At 45.5% G+C, this 24,030-nt stretch overlaps 2 protein-coding genes across 7 annotated transcripts in view; one reads left to right on the top strand and one right to left on the bottom strand.

Moving 5' to 3' along the window:
- Positions 1–21,314, bottom strand: part of KYAT3 (kynurenine aminotransferase 3) — a 65,811-nt gene extending 44,497 nt beyond the window's left edge. The window contains exon 1 of the mRNA XM_039486652.1: positions 21,080–21,314. The gene's annotated coding sequence lies outside the window, so the exon portion shown is untranslated. The remainder of the gene's footprint in view (positions 1–21,079) is intronic.
- Positions 21,315–21,519: 205 nt separating this feature from the next.
- The window catches only part of LRRC8B (leucine rich repeat containing 8 VRAC subunit B), a 43,385-nt gene continuing 40,874 nt past the window's right edge, over positions 21,520–24,030 (top strand). For 3 of the 6 annotated variants that reach the window (XM_039486646.1, XM_039486642.1, XM_039486645.1), the window contains exon 1: positions 21,520–21,668. The gene's annotated coding sequence lies outside the window, so the exon portion shown is untranslated. Of the gene's footprint in view, positions 21,669–22,036; positions 22,103–24,030 lie in introns of those variants that run through there. The other 3 variants (XM_039486647.1, XM_039486643.1, XM_039486644.1) reach the window with 2 other exon arrangements.

Below are 24,030 nucleotides of genomic sequence, written 5' to 3'. Positions count from 1 at the left end.
ACAGGATGTTAGGAAACATTAAAAAGGGGATAGAGAATAAGACTGAGAATATATTATTGCCCTTATATAAATCCATGGTACGCCCACATCTTGAATACTGTGTACAGATGTGGTCTCCTCACCTCAAAAAAGATATTCTAGCACTAGAAAAGGTTCAGAAAAGGGCAACTAAAATGATTAGGGGTTTAGAGAGGGTCCCATACGAGGAAAGATTAAAGAGGCTAGGACTCTTCAGCTTGGAAAAGAGAAGACTAAGGGGGGACATGATAGAAGTATATAAAATCATGAGTGATGTTGAGAAAGTGGATAAGGAAAAGTTATTTACTTATTCCCATAATACAAGAACTAGGGGTCACCAAATGAAATTAATAGGCAGCAGGTTTAAAACAAATAAAAGGAAGTTCTTCTTCATGCAGCGCACAGTCAACTTGTGGAACTCCTTACCTGAGGAGGTTGTGAAGGCTAGGACTATAACAATGTTTAAAAGGGGACTGGATAAATTCATGGTGGCTAAGTCCATAAATGGCTATTAGCCAGGATGGGTAAGAATGGTGTCCCTAGCCTCTGTTCGTCAGAGGATGGAGATGGATGGCAGGAGAGAGATCACTTGATCATTGCCTGTTAGGTTCACTCCCTCTGGGGCACCTGGCATTGGCCACTGTCGGTAGACAGATACTGGGCTAGATGGACCTTTGGTCTGACCCAGTACGGCCCTTCTTATGTTCTTATGTTATGTTCTTAAACATTTATAACCAGTACTTTCCAAAGTATTAGTAAAATTAAAAAACAAATCAAAACCCCAAGACCTACATATAACAAGTACACCTTTAAGTGTGTGGCTAGATATTTGCATTTGTGGATTTCTTTTATTTAGAAAAGAGAAGATATTGTTTATATTTAGAATAATTAATGAACTCAACATCCACACAAAGGATAATGTAGCATAATTTTAAAGAGCAGGAAATATCTGTGATTGACTTTGAATTTATAAGTTTCTTACACGTTTTTTTAATACACAGTATTGTATCCTGTATATCCCTGCCTAACACACTATCACACATAACACCTTGTTTGTTTCTTTTTAATGAAACTTGGATTTGAATTTATAATAAAAAATTATGTCAGGAAATTTATTTCTATGTCTTCTACTGTCGTAATGAGAAGTAAGAAATAAAGTCTTAAAATCTGATTTTCTTTGACTACAATACAGCTAAATCTTATTTGTAAAAGAGGAGTTGTGGTCAAGAGTCTCCACAGTTTATAACAGATTATTGTAAGCTAGTTCGATTAGACTGGAAAAAATTTCTTTGCAGAACTTGGATGCAGTTCAGATCACACTCTTAACTGTAATGGAAAGAACAGCTGTCTTGTTTGCTGGAGTTCTCTACTGTAGTTATGTGCAGACAAGAGCCTACAGTACCTGCATCTTGGTCCAATGAACATATTGATGCAAAGCACAGAATGTAGGGCAGCTTCCTCTTGGGATATAGCTAGTGCTTCCTAAAGCAGCACTGTAGGCCATGAAATATACAGTGCATACATATCAAACCTTAAAGAAGAAGGTATTTGAAAAAACACATAAACAAACATATACCATGTAAATAAAGTCCTTCTATGCCAAATGGACTATAATTAAATGAATTATATATAGAGAGATAATTTATTATTTGTCTCTGCATGTGGCAGCATTAGTATGAATGAGAAGGCTTTTTAGTCTGCCTGACAGTGGTAGATCCAAAAAATGTGATTTATACTATATACCATTGTGACAGATTGTAGTGGTACTACCAGTTTCCCTGAGAACAATTATTTAGCCTCAGCTCAGTTTCCCTCTCCTCAACAGAGATCCTGTGAGGAAGGCCTATAAATTAGATGCTTAGAAAAGGGGTGGGGAGGATACCTGTGGAAACTTAACTTAAAGTTACACTTAAAGTTAAGCACATGAATAAGTGTATACAGGATAGGGACCTTTGTAGCTTTCAAACAGCACTTTTCTTTTTATAAACGCCAAGCTTGAGAATGTTTTTATTTAACACAACTGTAGAATTTCCTCTTAACTATAGATTTCTGAGGAGGACAAGCAGTATTCAGTCTAAGCCCATTACCATGTTTAAAGGGCAATAGTTCGCAAGCCCTTAGAGCTAGAAACAGGTACTATATACCACTGGAGAGCTAGGAATCACCCCCTTTCCAATCATGTAAACCTTTTGTATCTAGCCCTGGTAGACTATGATATTGAACTATAAATTGTGACAGAACATGTATAGAAAAACTATTTTAGATTATATTTAGAGGTTTAAAATGTATCTTGGACTCATGATACTAAGCACAGGATTTTCAAGGAGAGGTACAGATATCTGAAAAATAGCATCAATAAAAATTGAGAACTGTCCCATTCCTAAAAGAGTTTGCTCTAAGAAATTAGTGTGCGGCATTAAACAAAACACAAAATGGTGTAGAAAAAAGATTGGGGCCCCAACCCCACAAAGACTTACACACATGCTTAGCTTTCTGCTTCAGTGGGACTACTCACAGTGCATATAGTTAAGCATGTACAAAAGTCTTTGCAGGGTAAGCATCTGTGTTAGCATTCATTTGAGATGACTCACTTTATCTTTTGTAACTAAGCATCCTAAATACATGCTACTAAACTCTTTACACCAAACTACACACACATGATTTTCTCATTCAAAACATATGATTCTTTTGCCTGATGGAATGCAGAATTATATTTAATTAGGAAATAGCCATTTGTACCAAAAAACGATAGCTAGCAATGTTACAAAAGATATCACAGCCAGTTAGTTTGAGCCAAGTGTCAGGATTACCTTTGCTTCATTATCCTCAGCATCTGAGACTTCTCAGTTCCTAATGACATCATATGTTTTTATATGATATATATAAATAGCCCACTTGCCTGTGATACTTGCTGAGTAAAGCACGGCGTGGATGACTTGACTGCATTTTTTAGTTTTGTCAGTCTGAGGTTTTTTTACTTAATATTCATGCAGTTTTTACCATCTCATACTATTATTTTTTTAAATCTCTTTGACTTCTTCATCAAATTATTCACAGATTTACATCCTGTAGAACTTCATGGAACAAGTTGGTTTTTTCCCCTACTGAGCCAAACCATAAATCATTGCAATTGGCAGAGCCACTGAACTATTTTCTGACAAATTTCGACATGGGGGTAATAAATCTTTTCACCTTGCCATTCTAGCAGCCCTAAGACAGCAAAAGGCAGGCCCTTTGCATTTATGGAACACTTTTTGGTGATGAGTTACTATACCACAAAGTGGAATTTACTTTTAGTGATTTCTTATACTATCACATAGCAAAGTCTCGTAGGGCTACAGATAGCACAGAGGGGATGCTTTCATCCTGTGTAGAGAGTAATAGGAATTAATTGGGGCTATATGGGTGTCTTATCTGAGAGATCAGATATATGAAAAGAAGAAAGACTAGATCTAATGTGAGGGTAAGTAGTGGCCCAGAATGAAGCCATTGTGAAAACCAAAGGAGTTATCTACACCTCTCTTGATTTGATAGCCCTTCTTTATGGTCTGAGCCTACAAGGCTAAGTGGACCCCATTATTGTAGTAGGGTCAGTTAGGTGGGGGAGATCCTATAGTCTAATGTCTGGATCCCCAAACAAAAAATGAAAATGATAAGAAAACAAAGGAAAAGAAAAACTGATCATTAGTTTTATATTTTATACAATGTATTTTCCACAAGATAATAGAGTATTCACATACTCTTGTGCTTTGATCAGTCTGTAAAGGTTGCTATATTACCCCCATAAAGCTAACTACTTATATAATATGCTATATTCGACTGGAAGTGCATCGACTATGCTAGTGATTATGAACCCATACATTTGGTTCTTCTTTAATTATACGAATATTTGTAAAATGGAGATCTTCAAATATTCTGAAACTAGTAATGCCAGCTCCCCTGAGACTGTATAATATCAATGGCTCCAAAACAACCAAAGAAATAAATGGATGAAAATTAGATGCTTTTCAGTGTTTGTAAGACAAATGCCCACAACGATCTACCTACAGGCATGAATAATAAGGGAAAGAAATAACTGTTAAAATAAATAACCAATACTGTTATCAAGTATCTATCATGCTGATAGATCAAGATACAGTCCAGATAATAGAAGACTCTACAAGAGCCCAGCTTGTAGATCACTGACTGTGGTTTTATGAAAAAAGAAATTTCAAAACACTGAAAGAGCAAAACACACACATCTAATAAAAGTAAATAAGGCAACAATGATCAAATAAAAACACTCTGATTAGATCTTTTCTCACCAGAATGGCTTTGAGCTTCCATCTCCATTTAGACAGGCAAAACACCAATAGATTTCAAGAAGGCAGACTTTAGCAAACTCAGGAAGTTGGTAGATAAGATCCCATGGGAAGCAAGTCTAAGGGGACAAACAGTTCAAGAGATTTGGCAGTTTTTCAAAGAGATGTTATTAAAGGCACAAGAGCAAACTATCCCACTGCATAGGAAAGATAGGAAGTATGGCAAGAGACCACCCGGGATTAACCAGATCTTCCTTGATCTGAAACTCAAAAGAGTCCTACAAAAAGTGGAAACTAGGTCAAATTACAAAGGATGAATATAAACAAATAACACAAGTATGTAGGGATAAAATTAGAAAGGCCAAGGCACAAAACAAGATTAAACTACCTAGAGACCTAAAGGGTAACAAGAAAACATTCTAGAAATACATTAGAAGCAAGAGGAAGACCAAGGACAGGGTAGGCCCATTACTCAATGAGAGGGAAAAAACAATAACAGAAAATGTGGAAATGACAAGTGCTAAATGACTCTCTTGTTTTAGTCTTCACCAAAAAGGTTAGTAGCTATTGGACATCTAAGATAGTGAATGCCAGTGAAAATGAGGTAGGATCAGAAGTTAAAATAGGGAAAGAACAAACTAAAAATTACTTAGACCTGTTAGATGTCTTCAAGTCACCAAGGCCTAATGAAATACATCCTAGACCAGTGGTTCTCAACCAGTGGTCAGGAGGCCCCTGGGGGTCCATGAGCAGGTTTCAGGGGGTCCACCAAGCAGGACCAGTGTTAGACTTGCTGGGGCATAGGGCAGAAAGCCAAAGTCCCACTGCATAGGGAAATACAACCAAATGGAGCTACTGTAAGGTGGCTGCATAACTGTTTGGAAAACTGTTCCCAGAGAGTAGTTATGAGTGGGTCACAGTCAAGCTGGAAGGACATAACGAGTGGGTCCTGCAGGGATCGGTTCTGGGTCTGGTTCTGTTCAATATCTTCATCAATGATTTAGATAATGGCATAGACAGTACTATAAAGTTTGCAGATGAATCCAAGCTGGGAGGGGTTGAAAGTGCTTTGGAGGATAGGACAAAAATTCTAACTGATCTGGACAAACTGGAGAAATGGTCTGAAGTAAATAGGATAAAATTCAATAAGGACAAATGCAAAGTACTCCACTTAGGAAGGAACAATCAGTTGCACATATACAAAATGGGAAATGACTGCCTCAGAAGGAGTACTGTGGGAAGGGATCTTGGGGTCATAGTGGATCACAAGCTAACTGTGAGTCAACAGTGTAACACTGTTGCAAAAAAAGTGAACATCATTCCAGGACGTATTAGCAGAAGTGTTGTAAGCAAGACACAAGAAGTAATTCCTTCGCTGTACTCTGCGCTGATTAGGCCTCAACTGGAGTATTGTGTCCAGTTCTGGGTGCCACATTTCAGGAAAGATGTGGACAAATTGGAGAAAGTCCAGAGCAGAGCAACAAAAATGATTAAAGGTCTAGAAAACATGACCTAGGAGAGAAGATGGAAAAAACTGGAGTTGGTTAGTCTGTAGAAGAGAAGACTGAGTACATAAAAGGTTGTTATAAGGAGGAGGAAGAAAAATTGTTCTCCTTAACCTCTGAGGACAGGAGAAGAAGCAATGGGCTTAAATTGCAGCAAGGGCGGTTTAGGATGAACATTAGGAAAAACTTCCTGTAAGGGTAGTTAAGCACTGGAATAATTTACCTAGGGAGGTTGTGGAATCTCCATCACTGGAGATTTTTAACAGCAGATAAGACAAATACCTGTCAGGTATGGTCTAGAATGCTTGGTCTGCTATGAGTGCAGGGGACTGTATTATATGACCTCTCAAGGTCCCTTCCAGTCCTACGATTCTATGATTCTGTGATATTTGACATAACTTATTGAAATGGAGCCTATGAGCTGGGAGGCCACACTGGTAGTTTTTTAGCACTTTTTGTAAAGGTTAAAGGCATATGCATGGCTGGAAGGTGCATCAGTTTGAAAACACTGAAGTGTCAATCCTTAGTACTATAGATGTGTTTCTTCAGGAGTTTTATTAATGTTATTTTTGTTAGTAAATGCCATTCACTGAGTGAGGTAGGCCATTTCAAGGGGCAATTTCTTAAACAAATTTCTTTAGTCCTCTTCCTAATTAAAAATAAATACAACCACAGTATATGAAATATTTAAATAAAATCTAGAATATTATACTACATTATAAGTTGTATTATAGGAGACAGATAAGTCAAGATTTTTTATTACTAAGTATCCTATAGTCTTATATTGGACACTGCACTTTCTTAATCTGGATTCAACCTATAGCTAGATATGGGTTTATAAACTTTCGTAAATACAGTATATTATATAAGATTGTATTTGTTCCTTTTTGCTACACAATTAAAGTTTTTGTTAGAATTTAGATTACAACTTTGGCTATCTGCTAAAGGAGCATCATCTAGCTTGGGCCCAGATATTTTATTTTTGTATTTTGTATTTTATTTTGTAAAGGGTTTTACAAAACCTAAAGGTTTTAAGGAAATTATTCTCTAAAAATACAATTTTTAGTTTGGATGTAAGCAACTTAGTTGCAGTGTTTGTAGCATAAACATTACAGTCTTATGCTAGTTCTTAAGAACCAGGAACTGAAACTAACCAAACAAAATGGAGGGCAAGAAAGCTATTTTCCATGTCCAAGTTGAGTTAAATGCAAAAAGCAAGAAAGGGTAAGGGAAAGAAAGAGATGAGCCCAAATGAAAAGCCTGGCTCTCAATAAGAATGCATTAAAGTATATTTTCCTTTCATGTACACTAGAAAATTGTTCCAAATATTTGCAGATAAAGTGTTAGGATTTAAACTGCAATTTTGTAGAGTCATAGTTGTAATGATCAAGCTCTTCTAAAGTATCATGTGCAACCTTCTGGACCTGCAGAGCTGCCATAGTCAACAAATATTTGTTTTGTGTTGAAAGTTACTACGAGAAGGAAAATTCTCCTTTCTGAGCTTAGAGGCTGCGTTAGAAGTTGTCTTGGTAAATCTTAGACAAAGACACCAGTGTTCTCAAATGACAACAATGTGCTGGGATCACCAGATGAAAAGCCTTGGAGTAGTGGAGTGTAATCCTCAACCTCTGTACTGGACAGTGGCGCCATGGCGCTGGGCCCATGGTCCAAAGGGGCCCCAGCTCCGCCCGCTCTTCTCCGCCCCCGCTCTCTCCTGCGGAGGCAGAAGCTTCCCCTCCCACACCTCTTCCCCCAGCATGCTACGTTCCTGCCCCTCCCTCTCTCCCAGCCACCTATCAGCTATTTGCTGGCAGGAGGGAGGGGGAAGAGTGGCATCTCAGGACGCTAGCTCTGTGGAGGAGAAGAGACAGGGGCAGGGCCTTGGGGAAGAGGCTGGAATCAGGGCATACCCCCTCCTGCCCCCTGCCATGAGCACCCCCATGACCCCAGCCCACACCTCCAGCCCTCTGCCCTGACCCCTGCAGCCCCTCACATACCCCCAGCCCCTGCTGATACCTGCATGCCCCCACACCTCCCCAGCCCCCTTCCCTGACTCCTGCACCCCCCACACATACCCAGCCTCCCCCCACAGCCCATGCCCTGACTCCTACACCCCCCCACATCCCCACCCCCACCTTGAGCACCAAACGGGAGCTTCTGTATGCACCCCCTTCCCACCTCAATCCCTCGCACCAAACAGGAGCTGCCCCAGGTAAGCACTCCACATCCAAACCTCCTGCCCCAATCCTGAGCACCCTAGCTCCTGGCCAGACCCCGCATCTCAATGTTTTTTTACATTTTTTATAAAGCGTTCCTATCCAAAGCACTGCCGCGGAGGGGGGGGGCCTCAGGGCAGAGGGGGAGAGCTGCCGTGGGGGGGGCACCTCAGGGCAGGGGCGCGGAGGGGGGCGCAAGGTAGAAGTTTCGCTCTGCGGCTCCTGAGCATGTGAGCCGCTGCCGGGGCGCAGGGCCCTGAGCCTGCTTCAGGAGGGGCAGCGGCGGCAGCAGCTCACACTCCCAGGAGCCGCAGAGCCAGAGCGTGGCGAAGGGGGAGCTGGAGGGGGCACACGGGGGGCCTCTGCCCACATGCATCTGCTGCAGGAGCCCCCAGAAGGCAGCTCCTCCCTGCCGAGCTGCTGCAGCAGCCCAAGCCCAGCAAAGCCAGTGAGTGGACTCGGGGTGAGGAGGGCTCACGGGGGGGCTGTGCACCCTCCAGGGGAGTTCAGGGGATGAGGAGGGGGGAACCTGGTCTGGGGAGCAGCCCCTGGGCACGGCTGGCCCCTGGGGTCTATAAAGGCTCGTTGGGATTTGCCCCTCAATGAACTGATGTTATGGGGGGGGGGGGCAAGTTGGAAGTTTCGCCTAGGCCACAAAATATCTTTGCACTGGCCCTGAATATACCATATCTGTTTGTATTTCCTTTTCCTCTCATTACTCAAGGCACTTCCTTGATCCTGACTTTCCAATTGCTGGCTGCTGCTCTATTTCAAACCTTCCCTTTCTCAGTACACTCCTTCGAAATATCTTTATTTCTTATCTTTCGCACCATCTCTCCACACAAGATCCTTAATTGTTGTCAATGTGGGTTTTCCTCTGGCCACAGCATGGAAACTACTCTCCTCTATGTATTTAACTTCTTTCTTTCTTCCTTCATCCACCTTGACCTCAGTGCAGCTTTCAGCGCTGTCAGCTACTCTGCCTCTTAATGATAGGTACCACTTTTACTCAGTGTTTGACTTCAGTATCTTCTTTCTATTCCACTTCTTTATCTGTCTTGACTAAGTAAGCTTCATGATCCTGAGGTAACTGTCTCAAAGATTATCATGATTTTTATGGGAAAGAAAAGTATCCTTTTATAGTTCCTTCATTCTCTCCTTCCCTAATTCAAACTGTAACTGTGGCATCAGCATTGCTGAATTTCCTTTCAACCCCCACATCTCATGTGTAATATTTTAGGGAGGTGCCATCACCTCCCTAAAATATGGCTCATGTATTCCACTGCCTCAGATCTAAGTCTGCTGAAATCCTCATCCAGGCCTTCATCTCTTCCTGCCTTGCCTAGTCCAACTTCTTTTTTTTTTTAGTATACCCTCAAGTGTCAGTTCTCTAAACTCCACCAAGCTCATAAAGTGGATATCTGCAGATTTGCAGGGCTCTACACACAATCCCACCACACTTGGCAAAAAAGCCAAGTTGTTGCAGCATCTGCACCTCTCTTCATCCGTCTTCTCCCTTGCTTATACATCTTTAATTTCTTTTCCTCTGTTATTTATCTATTTTAACTTTATAACTGTTATTTAATTCAAAGTGTTTTGCTGTGAAATAGTTTATATCAAAAATGCTATACAAATAATATTGTATTGTATTATTATTAGAGACAGGGACAGAGCCAAAAACTGCACTTTGGGACAAGCTGTAATTATTATTGTATTGACATGCTTTGTGTATTATTTTGAAAGTATATCAGTACCTGCTGCTTCTCCTATCGTTCCCCCCACCCCGTCACTTCCCCCCTCCATCTCTGAAGTAGTAATCCTCTTTCTGACATAATGATCAGTTGGGAGGATTCAAGTAATTATTTTTAAACCACTAGAATATTTCTAAAAAGCCCCCTCCAACATGCTGCATCGGAGTCACATTCTTTGGAGGACAGTACATTTAGGACATCAAAGCAAAAGGTAACAAAGGAACAATTAAGCCAAAATTAAAGTTACTTCCATGTTTTTGATGGAGCTGGCACTTTTTACTGTTGAACCAGAGTGAGACTAATGCTTGCTGAAGTGTGTAAATATAGCTGGTTTGAAACCCAGCCACAGCCTTGATTCAGCAAAGCACTTAAGCACATGCTTACATGTATCCTATTCAGCAAAGTGCTTAATTGTGTGCTTAAATCCAATTAATTTAAATGGGATTTAAACATATACTTCACTGAAATGGGGCCCAAATCAGTATATTCCTCCACCTAAAGGGCAGTTTGAGTCAAGGTACAATCCTCTTATCTACACATCTTGCAGATTAACACCCCCTCCCCCCCACTCTCTCTCTCTCTCTCTCTCTCTCTCTCTTTCTGTATTAGTATGTAATTGCAACCCCTGACTAAGAGCTTTGATGGCCGCAACACACTATTCTAATAAGAGTGTGATTTGAATACAGGAAGATGCATCTGGATGTGGCAGTTTCTGTCAAAAAGTAATTTAAAATGACAAATACTCTGGTTATTACCAGCAGGATGTAACAGATGGCCAGGCAGGAAATATAGGACCCAGTTATTGAATATACTGTACCATTGTTTTTGGTTACTTTATAAGTCACAAACTGCATAAACAGTGTTTAATCTCTTTTAGGAGAATGTAACCTTTTGCCATGGTGCCCAATATATGCATCCTACATAGGAAATCCTATGCTTATAGGGTTGGATGCAGTGTAGCTGTAGTCATATCAGTCCCAGGATATTAGAGAAACAAGGTGGGTGAGGTAATATCTTTAATTGGACCAACTTCTGTTCATGAGAGAAACAAGCTTGGGACAAGCATGAAGTTGGTCCATTAAAAGATATTATCTCACCCACCTTGCCAGGGTTGGAGGCAGTTTTAAACACAAACTTAACTTCATGCTTCATCTGTCATATGTTCCACTTGTCACTAAAGAGAAATTAAATATTGATATAGATTACATCCATAAAAAGCACCATCAGACAACAGATGCATAGAGGTGTCCTTACCAAGTACCATGTATGCTATAGAGTCATTTATATTTTTCAGGGCTTCTGCCCTTTAATAGGGCAAAAAACGATGCTGTCTTGTTGCTATCGCTATCTTGTTTGCAATAGTCACAAACAGTCACAGAAAATGGGAAACAACACAGAGTGAAAGAGGAAAAGGAAGATACATATCTCTCAAAAGCCCTGCATAATGCAGGACGTCCCAAATTTGGGCTGTCTTTCTGTTCATGCCCCATGATTCACTTCCAAAGTGAATTAAGATAAACCGAATTAAGGCGACTTTAATTCTGAATAACAGTCCACACAGGGATTTAATTAATCCACTTCAAATTCAGACCTTTAGGTCTTATCTACTCTTGAAATGCTACTGTGGCACAGCTCCACTGCTGCAGTTGTGTTGCTGTAGTGCTTCAGTGTAGATTACTACCAATGCTGACCAGAGGGGTCTCCCTGTCAGTGTAGGTAATCCACCTCCCTGAGAGGTCGACAGAAGAATTCTTCCATTGACGTAGGGACATGTCTACACTACAAACTTAGGTTGACCTATTGTAGGTCAATTTACATCCATCACAGTAATTGTGGGATGCGTCCTTACCAGGAGTGCTTTCCCCGACTTAAGAGGCTCTCAGCTTCACACGCAGCTCCCCACTGGGAGCTGGCTCCACCCCCCAACCAAAAGATCCCCATTCCCTTGGGCTCTCAGCTCCCTGACGGAGCCGTGAAATTGACAAGAATGACAGCCAACAGCTGATGTAAATACCTTGCAGTGTCTACACGGACACTGCATCGCCCTAACTACACCGATATAAGCCCTACACCTCTCATGGAGGTGGAGTTATTATGTTGGTGTCGTAGGGCACTTACATCATCAGGAGCAAGGCTGTAATGTGTACACTGACATAATTAGGTCAATGTAAACTGCCTTACGTCGATCTAACTCTGTAGTGTAGACCAAGCCTAGCACTGTATATGCTTACATTTCTCATTGCATTGCAACTAACAAAGCAGCAGCTGATCATCCTGGCCCCATATGCCTAATACTGGCTGCTTCCATATTAACAGGGCTGCTCTGGTCTCTTCTTTTCCAAATGACTGGAATTAAGGCAAAGGATTAATATGACTAGGCTTTGGAGTCTCAGAATTTCAAACCATGCAGGTTAGCCAATTCTGTGGTGAGAATCTGGACTATTTGATTTTAGTCTGTAATATCCAAGCAGGGGCAGCTCCAGGCACCAACACGCCAAGCGCATGCCTGGAGCGGCAAGCCACGGGGGGTGCTCTGCTGGTCGCCGCGAGGGCGGCAGGCAGGTTGCCTTCGGCAGCATGCCTGTGGAGGATCCGCTGGTCCCGTGGCTTCGGCGGACCTCCAACAGGCGTGCCGCTGAATCCGCGGGACCGGGGACCTCCCACAGGCAAGCCGCTGAAGGCAGCCTGCCTGCCGTGATTGGGGCGGCAAAATACCTAGAGCCGCCCCTGTATCCAAGGCTCTGGGATTGTCGTCATTCAAGCGGAGACTACACTGATCTTCCCAACCAACGGATGCGGGATAAAACTTTTCTGTTTGCCAGTCCTTAGATGAACTAATTAAGAATCCTTATGCAAGCTTGATGCTGTTCTAAAAGCTATTGGCAGAATTACTTATTTGCCTATATGGTGCCACAAGATTTTGGTTTCAGAGTAGCAGCCGTGTTAGTCTGTATCCGCAAAAAAAACAGGAGTACTTGTGGCACCTTAGAGACTAACAAATTTATTTCAGCATGAGCTTTCGTGAGCTAGCAGCGGGAGCATAGAATGGAATGAACACAGAGACACACACAGAGAATATATTTAAACATACAAACATGGAAGTAAGGAAGTATGCAGGATTGAGATGAGCTATCGTTAGCAGGAGGAAAAAACTTTTTAGTGATAATTAAGATGGCCCATAGAGAGGGTGGAGAGAACTTACAATAGGAAATATAGATAATTGGTGTGTAATGACCCCCATTCCCCCAGTCTTTAAACCACAGTTAATTGTATCTAGTTTGCATATTAATTCAGTTCAGCAGTCTCTCTTTTGTCTGTTTTTTTTTTTTTTTTTTGCAAAAAATTTTCCTTCAAGTCTGTCACTGGTTGGTTAGAAAGTTAGAAAGTTTTCTCCACTGTTTTGAATGTTATGATTCCTGATGTCAGATTTGTGTCCATTTATTCTTTTGCGTAGAGACTGTCCGGTTTGGCCAATGTACATGGCAGAGGGGCATACACCTGCACATCTACCAACGTGATATATGCCATCATGTGCCAGCAATGCCCCTCTGCCATGTACATTGGCCAAACCGGACGTTCTCTACGTAAAAAATAAATGGACGCAAATCTGACATCAGGAATCATAACATTCAAAAACCAGTGGAGAACACTTCAACCTTTCTAACCACTCAGTGACAGACTTGAAGGTGGCAATTTTGCAACAAAAACTTCAAAAACAGACTCCAAAGAGAGACTGCTGAACTTGAATTAATATGCAAACTAGATACAATTAACTGTGGTTTAAACAAAGACTGGGAATGGTTGGGTCATTACACCAATTGAATCTATTTCCCTATGTTAAGTTCTCCTCACACCTTCTATGGGCCATCTTAATTATCACTTCAAAAAGTTTTTTTTCCTCCTGCTAACGATAGCTCATCTCAATTGATTAGACTCTGCCTGTTGGTATGCATACTTCCACCTTTTCATGTTCTCTGTATGTATAAATATCTCCTGTCTGTGTGTTCCATTCTATGCATCCGAAGAAGTGAGCTTTAGCTCACGAAAGCTCATGCTGAAATAAATTTGTTAGTCTCTAAGGTGCCACAAGTACTCCTGTTTTTTTTACAAGATTTTGGCAGGTCCATCCACATGTGGATTCAGTTGTAAGCTCCTATATATCCAGTAGAGGTCGGTGTTGCTCCAAAATATCCTTTCAAGATAGCTTCTGATTTAAATCTATGTGATATGCAATTTCAGGAATTACAAAAGGAGACACAGAAACTTCAGTAAGAGCAAGAAGCAATTGAATAGTATCAGATTTCCTGAATATACCAATAGGGAAAGCCCAAAGGATTGTAAGTAAAGTATTTGTGAACTTATAGTATTGAGTAGCCACTTTTCAAGATGCTTCAAATCAGAGCCAGTGGCCCTAGTAGAAATATCAATGATATTTTTAGATTACAGTTGTCAGAAGGGCTCCATGGGCCTCTCAGGATGATCAGCTGATTCTATATTGTTTCAGCCAAACCATGCAGCTGTTATCTTTAGGGTCAGAAAATGGGATGGGGAGAAGCAGAAACCAGGCCAGAAAAAACATTGCTACCATAGCTTTGTCAGAGATGCATGTGGTGATCATCGGAAGAAGTTATCTATCAGGCAAATTCTTCATACAAGAGGATTGGCTCAGGGCTTGTCTATGGTGTGGCGGAGTGCACATAAGGTAACACAGTATGCAAGCCACACCAATAGCATGCAAATGAAACACCTGTTCCATCTTTCAGTTTGCATCCTGTATACACACAGTGGTGGCTTTACTGCCTGCCAAGCATGTGGTGTTCTCAGACAGTATCTCAGCCTATTTTTTTCCCTGTGAATTGTAGGATGCAAAGCAGAAGCCAGGCGGGTTCAAAAAATTTAAAAAATCCCACTTTCTTTGCCCATGCTTCCTTTCTGGATGGGCTAGCGCCCTTTTAGAATTGCTGTTGTTGGCCAACACCCAACAGTGCTCCACGCCACTATGCTGGCAACTGCAAATAGGAAAAGGTTACTTGGGCTGTATTTCAGCACTCAAACTTTCAGCTTTGATCTTCACCCATTGCACCACTCAGCAGATGATGTGGCAACAGCTCCTCCAGCATTGGGAGTAGATTCAGCAGCAGAGAAAGTGGGATGAGGACAATGAAAAAGAGAGGGACACAGAGCAGTTGATGCTAGAAGATTGGTTCCTAGAGCACCTTCTCACCATGTAGTGCCATTTCTGGGCTTGCAAAACCAGTGTGGATTGGTGGGAAAGGATTGTTCTGCAGACCTAGGATGACCAGAGAATTTCAAGATGGGGAAGGCAACCTTATTTGAGAGATGTACTGAGCTAGCCCTGGAGCTGCAGTGGAAGGGTACCAACATGGAATGTTCTAAACCCATGGAGAAGTGGGTCACCACTGCCATCTGGAAGCTTGCCATCCTCAAATGCTACTGGTCCATAGTTAACCAGTTTGGCATGGGGAGATCAACTGCTGGGCCATTTTCAGAAGGAACTGAGGCTGCGGGGAAGTGGTCGAGGGAACAGAGACAGTGAGCTGGAAGGAAGAGGCAGCTGGAAGCTGCTGTTTGCAGGGTCCCTGGGCCAGGGCCCAAAGTAGTGGGCGGTCCTCCCCCCACTAGCCGCTGAAGGAGTGGCCCGGCTGTGGACTGCCAAGCTGCTGCGAGAAGTGTCTGGACTCTTGTTGGAGGAGTCCCCCGGAAGTGGGGAAAACCAGATGGTGACACGGCTGGAGGGCTGTGCCACAAAGCAGACGCCGAGCAACAGGGTAGATAGAGGCTGCGGCTGCACCATGTTACCGGCTGCCATTTAGAGATGGCAAATGGCGGTTGAGAAGGGGTTTCACTGGGCAGGAGAGATGAGGGGAGGGTTAGGAAAATAAGTAGACGGACATGTGTCCTTTGTTGTGTGGGCCTGAAAATGGTTGATGGTCAGGTCTTTCGCATGTGACAGAGGCCAATTGCCGGGGCAGGGGAGCTGCCATCTTGGAAATGTATATTGGGGACTGAACAGACAGTGTGGGCCATAGGAGGGAGGGATGTGGGGACTGGAGACTCAGGATCTTATGCCTAAAATGGCTGCATCACCCAGAACAGAAGCTAGTATGGCAGGTATCGGGTTCTCTTTCAACCTGGCTGGCATCCGGGTCCTGAGTCCCAAACCTGGCTGGCATCTGGGTCCTGAGTCCCAAAGAGAACCCGGTTGTCATGGGACAGCTCCTCATTGGGCTTTCCTTCATTCAGTAATTCTTGCTGGTTGTCCTCGGAGCAGGGGGGAGGAGTGGGCAGCAGCATCCACAACATTTCTGGGTTGGATGGTGTGTAGTTGTGCAAAATCCTGTCCAGTTCCTCACAAAATGAACAGGTCACATGTCTACTGCTGGATTTTTTTTTCCGTTCATCCCCCGTTTAAATGTAGGTCCTCCTGAGTTGCTTGCTCTTTATCCAGCACTGGTCAGCATCCCAGACATGGACCTCTGCTTTGCAGTGTCTACAGACCAATCTTTATTCTTGTGGCTTCCACATGAACTTTCTACATTAATATTTCACCCCAGATGGTGATGAGATCCAACGTCTCAATACATGTCCAAATGGTGAAGCATGTTGTGAGGCTCCTGGACTAGTATTTCAGCAATGCTAAAACACTCAAATCTAGGAGGAATGGGTAAGATCTGGCCCTGCACCTGCTTTTAAACAGGGAAGGGGACATTATGGTAGGGGAGGGCACAAAGGTAAACAGACAGGTCAGTAATCCAGGTTAAACCCCTCACATAGACTAGCCCTCAAGTTGCAGATAGTTGCTTCCAAAAGAATGGTCAATCAAGATATTATTGTTCCTGCAACTCTGCACAGTTAATAGGGGAATGGGGAGCCACATATTGATCTCTCTGGCACTGTGAAGAAAGCTCAGTTAGCAACAGTTTGCAGTAGGTTCAGAGAACCAGCAACCTGAGAAGTGGATGGCTTTTCTCTAAAACAGAGGTTCTCAAACTGTGGTCCGTGGACCACCAATGGTCCATGAACTCCATTCAGGTGGTCCATGGATAGTGGCCTCTAAGGTGTGTGCCTGGGTGGCTGCACACAAGAGAATGAAGGGCCACCCCCTAATTAGTGGAGCCACGCAGGTGTGGTTCCACTAATTAGGTGCCTGGACCCTGGAGAAGATGCACATGTAAGGTGAGGTGGTGGCCTTGGGGGGGAATAGAGGGTAGGTGAGAGGGGGCAGTGAGGTGAGAAGAAGGGGTGGGGGGAATTTGGGCCATGCAGGGCTTCTTTCCAGCCTCAGTTCTGTGGCTGCTGTGGCAGGGGAGATACCCACCTCCTTTCCAGGGAGGGACTGCCATGGCGGGGGAGAGAGGGAGAGACCCCCCCTCCTTCCCAGCACAGTTCAGTGACTGCTGCAGTGGGGGAGACCCCCCTCCTTCCCAGCACCAGCTCGGGGGCTGCTGCAGTGGAGGAGAGAGAGAGAGAGGCCCCCCTCCTTCCCAACCCCAGCTCAGGGGCTGTCACAGCGGGGAAGAGAGGGCAAGTCCATCGCATTAGAAAGGTAAGACTACTGATTTTAAAATAAGTTGTGTGCTTTTATTTGTAGAACAAAAAACATTTATTATTAGTAAGGGTTTTTTTTATATATAGCACTTTTATCCAAAGCGCTATACAATCGTTAGCTAACAGTACAAAACAATATTTGGAAAGATCATTAAGTGGTCTGCCAAGACCCTCAGCAATTTTCAAGTGGCCCATGAAAAAAAAAAGTTTGAGAACCACTGCTCTAAAATATATTGGGACACTTACGTATGTCATAGCTCCTGTCTTTTTTTTATATCCCCAGTGTTCTCAGAACTGTGAAATTGAAGGGATAAGAGTAGATGTTTGTCTCACATTGGTTACACATAGTATTTGAAACTGATGTTGCTTACCAGAATTCTGGCAGATTTGTAACTACTTTCATAGTGTCCAAATACCAATCTAGAAAAGCTTTGTCTGATGGCATGGCTTATGAGAAGTGAACTCTGAAACACTTTGGATTGTCATGTGGTAGCCAGCTATCTCCAATGCATATTATGTAGTGTGGAGAACTTTTATTGAGGCAGTGCTGCACTAGGACATTTGGGAGCAATTCATTTCTAGTATAACACCATTGCAACATGAAATTATATGAACACAATGAATATGGCCTGTTAAATGTAAGACTATAGGTGCACAAATGAAGACATGTTGATTCTTTCAGTGGGTGGCTAACAAATTATTCCCTTTGGACACCATTAATCTTCACCCGTTTGACTTTTCCAAGGTGCAATTGATGCGTTGAGTGATCCTCCTATGCTTTTCCTTCTGTTAAGTCAGTAACAGAACAGATAACTGCTAAACCTAACAGGTTGGCGCCTATGAGTTGTTAATGTGACTGCTATGCAACTTTTGAGGTATCAGATTCAATTTTATGATTTAATCTGATACATTTCCTTTAATTTTTAGCACAACAGAATGTTTGTCATAACTATTCCTAGTTTTGTAATTTAACAGGATATTAACTCATCTTCTTTTGGCTCTAATCCTGTTGCTGACAATGAGACAATATGGCAGATCCTGGATATAGTTCATGCTTTAAAATTTAGCAGAATTAAAAATTATTTGATAAGAAGATATTTTATTTTGTTTACAGGAGGGAAAATAGTTCTATTACAGCTGAACAGATTAAATCAGGCCTGCACAACATGCGGCCCGCGGAGGCTCACTGTGCGGCCCGCGGCCAGGATTCATAGGGCTCTGGGCTGCCTGCAGCCACGGGGAGCCCTGAGTCCTCTAAATCCCAGCCGCGGTGGGGATTCAAAAGGCTCTGAGCTGCCCGCAGCGGCAGGGAGCCCAGAGCTCTTTAAATCTCAGCGCGGCCGGGATTCAAAGGGCTCTGGGCTGCCCGAAGCAGCGGGGAGCCCAGAGCCCTTTAAATCCCAGCTGCCAGGGCCAGCTTTAGGCCAATTCAACCAATTCCGCTGAATCGGTCCCCGCCTCTAAGAGGGCCCCACGCCCAAGCCCCAGTACGGTGTACCGGCAAAAGCCAGTGCGCTGTACCGGGGTGGCCCAGCTTCCCCAGGGGGCAATTTAAAAGACCTGGGGCTCCCAGCAGGGGCTGGAGCCCCAGGCCCTTTAAATTGCCACCAGAGCACCACTGCTGGAGCCCTGGGGTAGGGCTGTGGGGCTCTGGGGGCTATTTAAAAAGTCTGGGGCTCCCATCACTTCTACTGCCCCGGCCCTTTAAATAGCCCCCAGAGCCCCACTGCTTCCCCAGGGTTCCCATGGCTATTTAAAGGGCTGGGGCGGTAGAAGCAGGGGAGCCCCGGGCTCTTTAAATAGCCCCCAGAGCCCTGGGGTAGCCGGGGGGGAGGGGGCTCCAGCTACCTCTGCTGCCCTGGTCCTTTAAATAGCCCCCGGAACCCCACCACTTCCCCAGGGCTCCCGTAGCTATTTACAGGGCTGGGACGGTGGAAGCAGGGGAGCCCTGGGCCCTTTAAACAGCCCCTGAGCCCCAGGCTGCTACTGCTACCCTAGTGGGGGAGGGAGGAGGAGTGGACACTCACCATACAGGATGGGCTGTACCCCCTGTACCTGCACCAGCTGCCCGCAGCCAACCCCTGCTGCACCCCCTGCCCGCACCATCCCCGCACCCCCTCTTCCTGTCTGCAGCCAGCCCTGCACCCGCTGCTCGCAGCCAGCCCGTCTCCAGCCAGCCCCGCACCCCCTGCCTTGTGTCCAGCCCTGCACCAGCCCCTGTCTCCAGCCAGCTCTGCACCCCCTGCCCTGTCTCCAGCCAGCCCCTGCCACACCGCCTGCCCTGCCCGCACCAGCCCTGCACCCCCTGCCCTGTCTCCAGCCAACCCCTGCCGCATCTCCCTGCCTGAAGCCAGCCAGTCCTGCACTCCTTTGTCTCCAGCCCTGCCAACCCATGCCGCACCCCCACCATGGCCCTGCCTGAAGCCAGCCAGCCCACCCCACACCCCCTGTCTCCAGCCTGCCCCACACCCCTTGCCCAGCCTGCAGCCAGACCCTACCTCCAGCCCCCTCCCCACCACCTCCAGCCAGCCCCATGTCCACTGGTGCTCTGCAGTTCCCAGGGAAGTAACCCTGCACACCTGCTTCAATGAGGTGGACAGGGAGCAGCTGGGACCCACACATGTGCACCCTAGCACACCCTCAGGGAGTGGCGGAGCTCATTTCTAGTTCAGGCCCATCTTTTTAAAAAAGAACTTTAGGTAGGGTTAACATACATCTGTATTTTCTCGGACATGGCAGGCTTTTTGGTTCTTAAATCGCCATCCTGGAGGAAAATACGGACGTATGGTAACCCTATTGGTACAAAAAATACATACTGTGGCAGAACTTTTTATAGGGAACCGGTTGCTAAGAAATGAAAGGCGTTTTTTTACTTTTTTTTTTTTCAGTCATCCCTGCTGGGGCCCTGCCGAAAATGTTCGAATTGGGCCCCGTACTTTCTAAAGCCGGCCCTGCCAGCCGCGGCTGGGATTCAAAGGCTCTGGGCTGCCCGCAGCAGCGGGGAGCCCAGAGCCCTTTTAATACCAGCCGCGGCCGGGATTTAAAGGGCTCTGGGCTGCCCGCAGAGATTCCTGGCCGCGGCTGAGATTTAAAGGGCTCAGGGCTCCCTGCGGCTGCAGGCAGCCCAGACCCCTTTGAATCCCGGCCGCAGCTCCAGTGGATGGGCTGGGGCTGGGATTTAAAGGGCTCGGGCTCCCCTCAGTGGCAGGAGCTCTGGGCCCTTTAAATCTCTGCCCCAGCCCCGCAAAGCTCCGGGTTCCCCCAGCCGCCAGAGCCCCGGGCCCTTTAATTTGCCCCTGAGGGCTCCCAGCCACCTCTTCAGCTGGGAGCCCCCGGTTGATTTAAAATCAAGTATCACCTCCCCACCCCCAACCTTCCTTTTTGGCCCACAGCTGTTTTGGTGGGTTGGCACTGGGGAAGGAGGGTTTGTTTCCGCAGGGCCGGGAGGTCCTGGGGGCGGGGGTGTTTCCACGGGGCCGGGGGGGTTTTGGCCCTCAGCTGTTTTCTTTGGAGTAATGTGGCCCTCGCCTCTTTATAAGTTGTGCAGGCCTGACCTAAAGGGTCCCATCCACCTGTAACTTCTCTGACTATATAGGAGTCCAAAGGCCAGGTCCTAGGAAGGCCACTGCCTCCATTTCAGCCACGCGTGGGTGAAGGAAGTGGTGTTTCACCGCTGTGGCTAGCACACACATAGACTCTGTGGCCACATGCGAACTTACAGCTGGTTCTCACATAGTCCGTCGTCGCCCCCGTTGCTGGATCTTGCGAGCAGTCGCTGTCTCTGGTGCTGGGTGTTTGCAGGGTGCCCGGCCAGCACCCTGGGGCCCGTACCCTGACTGAGGCTTTGGGCACTACCCTACTAGCGATGCCCGGGGGGCAGAGGCGCGGGCAGGGACGCAGCGAGGTGCCCAGCCCGGCTGCGACACAGAAGAGCCCAAGGGCCGGTTTGCTCCGCCGGGAACTCGGGTGCCCGCCGCCGCCTCCAGGCAGCTCCTGGGCTCTCGACGGTCGCCTCCCTCCCGGGCTGGGCCGGATCCCCTGGGGGCGCATCTCGCCGGCCAGGCCCGGGCGCAGCGGGAGCCCCCGGCTCTGGCAGGAGCGGAGGGTGGGCGAGCCTCTGCGCCTTTGTCTCCAGCCCCCCCGGCCGCGGTTCCGCCAGCCGGGCCCCCATTGGCGGAGAGGCGGTAACGTGACCGGGGAGGCGGGCGGAGCCTGAGGTGCCGGTTGGAGCCGGTCCCCCGCGGGGCGAGCGTGCGGCAGCAGCCTGAGCGCCCGGCGCGCTGGGCCCTGGGGACGCGGACCGGCCGGGTAAGCTGGGGCGGCGGCGGCCGCGGCAAGCGTCTGGCTGCCCCTGACGTGCGGCCGGGGCGGCGGCCTGAGGCTGGGCGAGCCGGGAGCACCGGGGGGAGCTGCCCGCCCGGTGCCGGGGGCTGGGGGGGCGGCCTGCCCCCGCCCGCTGTGTGTGGCTCTGGGCGCCCCCGGGCATCTCCCATCGGAGGTGGGCTCCCGGGATCAGCCTCCTGCGTGCGCGGGGCGGGGGCAAGCTGCTGCCGGTGTCTCTGTCCGGCTCTAGTGACATTGCTGTGCCCCGGGGGGGGGGCAGTGGGTCTGGCTACCTGCCCCCCCGCCCCCCAACGGGGGATTATCCTTCGGCGAGAGAAGAACCGTAGCGTGTGTGCACGTCCCACAGCTGCAGTTAGCCTAGGGACAAAACCTGCTCCTCTTGTGAACCTTGCCTGCAGGTGTGTGGGGCCCAACCCAAAGCTTTATTCTGCCTTACATAACTCGGCTTTCTTCAGGTGTCGTCTGGTGACCCTGTGGTCTAGGTTACCTCAGAGCTTGTTTTCTTCTTTCCCCAAAATACTGATGAGCAGAGGTGAGCGAACCCCTAGATCCACGTGTGAACATAGTATCTGATCCTCAAAAGAGAGGGGCCCAAAGTCTGGATCTGAACATCTGATCAGTAGGAAAAGATCAGATCTGGAATTAGCAGCTCAGGCTTGTATTGTGAATGAATACCTCTGGGCTTCCTCCCAAGAAACCCTTCAACAAAAAACAAAGAAACTTGGCTTCTTGCACTTGCTGCTTTCCTATCTAAAATCAAACACAGCTTCTCTTTATATTCCTAGCCACGGTGTTGAAATATCAAAATGCAGTGGTGGAGTGAAACTAGATTAGGTGGTGCCTCCACCCAGCTCTCTAGAGCAGAGCTGATCCAGTTTCCTGAACAGAAATGGGGAACTTAAATTCTACAATAAAATTAAAAAATCAATTACAGTGATAACTGTCAAAATCGGCTGCCCTATAGTTTAACCTACTTTTTAAACTGTCCTGGTTATGGAAACTGTTTCTGAAATGAGAGCAAAAATTTTAATTTCTAGTTCTCAAACGGCGGGTTGGGACCCATCAGGGGGTTATGAGATTATTACATGGGGCGTTGCAAACTGTCAGCCTCCACCCCAAACCTCACTTTTTCTCCAGCATTTATAATGGTGTTAAATATATTAAAATGTGTTTTTTTAATTTATAAGGGTGAGGTCGCACTCAGAGGCTTGCTGTGTGAAAGGGGTCACCAATACAAAAGTTTGAGAACCACTGCTATATAGTACAGACTGAGGGCACTGAGTCCTTCACACTCTCATGTGTGAGAGTGCATATCCTGCTATGCCTCTGCTTTGCTTTTCTGTCCTTTCTTACTGAATTTATAGGGTAAGGATCCTGCTTTCTGATGGCAGGATTCTTGCTTATTTTAATATCCTGCCTGATGTGCACACCCTCAAAGCAAAACATAGCTGGAATGTCTAAATTTAAGTATAGTGGCCTTGTATGTTTTTTTAAATCTTTCAGGAAAAAGATAAAAGGGGGGTAAAAGTAAAGTGCAAATTCACCATATCCTCCAGTATTTAAGTACAAGCCTCAGGATATAAGTTGAAAGATGATCATGATTATTATGTGCATTGAGTATGTGTATTAGGAAGAAATGTTTATACACCATATATAAACTTGCCCAGCTGGTTCTATGCGTTATGGGTGGAGCTTTGTTTTTCCCCTCACTGTCCTTTATTTAAAATGTCAGGTACTAGTTGCTGCCAGAGGCATGGTAATAGTTTAAATAGGATTTGCCACAAATCACATATTTGCCACAAATCACATGTCTTGCATCCGAAGAAGTGGGTATTCACCCACGAAAGCTCATGCTGCAAAACGTCTGTTAGTCTATAAGGTGCCACAGGATTCTTTGTTGCTTTCACAGATCCAGACTAACACGGCTACCCCTCTGATACAAATCACATATAAGAACCACTAACTATTGATCATATGTACAATATGGCTTGCAAAGCAGTTTGGATGGCATCTCATTGTACCTAGGTATTAAATTCTTGATATAATCCCTAATCTACGTTGGTATGTAGAATAACCTAATCTTACTGTATCTATTTTGTTAATTTTGCCTTAAAACAGTTTCAAAGATGCCTGTGACAATATGCTTTTTTGCTTATTCATACAAAAACCAAGTATACACTGATGTCACTGAAGTCCTAGTTTGAACAGATTTACCCTAATGAAACAAGAACACACTGTAAAAACCAAGTGTTTTTAATGGTTACTTTAACAGAATAGCTGCTATAATAATGTGGTGTTAAAATGTATTACGAAACTGCATTCTGGC

This window comes from Mauremys reevesii, linkage group 8 (genome assembly GCF_016161935.1).
Source record: "Mauremys reevesii isolate NIE-2019 linkage group 8, ASM1616193v1, whole genome shotgun sequence".
Taxonomy (NCBI): domain Eukaryota; kingdom Metazoa; phylum Chordata; order Testudines; family Geoemydidae; genus Mauremys; species Mauremys reevesii.
Note: the sequence above shows the minus strand (reverse complement) of the source record. Positions and strands in the feature narration are given on the sequence as shown.